This window comes from Solanum tuberosum, unplaced genomic scaffold (genome assembly GCF_000226075.1).
Source record: "Solanum tuberosum cultivar DM 1-3 516 R44 unplaced genomic scaffold, SolTub_3.0 scf00471, whole genome shotgun sequence".
In the NCBI taxonomy this organism is placed as follows: Eukaryota; Viridiplantae; Streptophyta; class Magnoliopsida; order Solanales; family Solanaceae; genus Solanum; species Solanum tuberosum.
In genome coordinates this window covers 223528-225720 of record NW_006239389.1, presented here as the reverse complement: position 1 = coordinate 225720, position 2193 = coordinate 223528, and positions in this window count along the sequence as shown.

The following is a 2193-nucleotide window of genomic DNA, read 5'->3' as shown; positions in this document are numbered from 1 at the left end:
AAGAAATTAAAATGCATCCGTTCTGATAATGGTGGTGAGTATATTGGTTCTTTTGATAAATATTGCAGAGGGCAGGGTATTCAGCATTAGAAAACTCCTCTGCTAAATGGTTTAGCGGAGAGGATGAACAAAACTCTTGTTGAGAGGGTTAGATGTATGCTTTCAGATGCTTAGCTGCCAGATTCCTTTTGGGCAGAAACACTTAATACTGTTGCCTATATTATCAATTTATCTTTTGCTGTTGCTTTGAATGGTGATGTTCCTAACAAAGTTTGGTCTGGTAAGAATGTTTTTTATGATCATCTTAAAGTTTTTGGGTGTAAAGCCTTTCTGCATGTTCCTAAGTATGAGAGATCAAAGTTGGATGTTAAAACCAGGCAATGTATCTTTATTGGTTATGGTCAAGATGAATTTGGCTATCGTTTATTTGATCCAGTTGAGAAGAAACTTGTTTGAAGTTGTGATGTTGTGTTCTTTGAAGACCAAACAATTGAAGATCTTGACAAAGTTGAGAAGGTTGATTCACAGAGTAGTGAGAGCCTAGTTGATGTTGATCCAGTTCTTTTGACTATTCCACCAGGTGAAAATCTTCAAGTTGATATGGTGATCATACTCAGAATGACTAGTATGCCGCTGATGCCCCAGTGCAAGACGATGTAGTTGGTCAGCAACCAACTATTATTGATGCTCCCGAGAGTTCTCTCAAAAGATCTACTAGAGAGAAAATATCTTCATCTCGTTATTCTCCCAATGAGTATGTACTCATGACTGACTGACGAGTCCACAAATTGGACTCGTTTAGGGCTTTATTTTAATAGAAATAGTGTCCTTGAATGCTTGTTTTATCTCAATACCTAATTAAAATGTTGAAGTTTCAGGTATTTAAAGTTTTAATGGAAGCATGGACACTTAGGTGCTAAACAGAGCAAATAGGGCTGAAAAGAACAAGAAATGGAATCCTGCGGATCGCCGAGTTCAACTGGGCGAGTCGCCGAAATGACATGAACCACCCTTCGTTCCAGTACGCGAAGCCTTGAAGGAAGTGGATCAAAAGGCGAGGAAAGGAGCAGTCGGCGAGTCGCCGATTAGTTCCGCGAAGCAGCACTGTACCGCCCAATGATCCAGAATGCGAGGATGCTAAAGGCAAGACACTGAAGGCAATTGATTTGAGGCCAAAATACATATTTTTAATCATTATTTGCCTCATATTTATTATTTATATTCGTTCTTTTTGAGCATGAATTTTATGAATTTTGCTTAATAATGTATTTTATTTGTAGGATTGAATTGATAGAAAAATAAAGAAGTTTGGAGCTAAAAAGAATTAAAGATGGAATATTGAAGATGGAAATCAAACAGATAGCTTAATAGATTAATTTTAATATAATAATAATATTTTTATATATGGACAAAGTGCTGCAGAATGTGAATTTTGAAGGAATTAAACATTTACCACGTGGCAACTATCTAAGGCGAGACGATGAAGTTCTTTTAGGTTTTGAGTTCCTAATTTATTTTGGACTCAATTATTTTATTCAAGGTTTCCTACATCTATAAATAGTCCATAAGAATAATTATTAGGGGAAGATGATACAATGTAAAAAGTAGCTTTTGATTTAGGGTTTCATCTTTTCTTTCTCTTTTATTTATTTTACATCTTTTCTTTGAATGATGAATTGTAATTGCTCTATGTCTATGTGGTGTTAAACTTCTCGTTCTTGAATTATATTTACTTACAATATGATTGTTTAGTGATTTTGATTCGGCATGATTTGTTTATCATATTAGTTGTTCTTATATTCTTGTGATTACTATTTTGATGCTTGATCACCATTGAAATAAACATATCGTCCGAATTGAACTGGGGAGAGGAATAAGAGGATAGAACGTGGGACATAAGGAGCTTGTTTAACTCTAAATAGCTAGGGTTGATTCGTATCTAGGATAAGGATATACCTAGAAACCTCGCTTGGGTCACCATACAGGAAGAAATTGTAATGCTCGGTACTTAATCCATCCTATCCCCGCTTAACGATGTAATTAGGGTGTTATTTATCGTAGGCGATTAGAGGTCGGGAGACCATGATCATACATTTAACCCTGTGATTCAATAACTAGATAATCAAATAAGCTGCTTAAATTGATGTTAAACATGATTGTTAGTTAAATTATAATCCTAGATCGATTCATTCA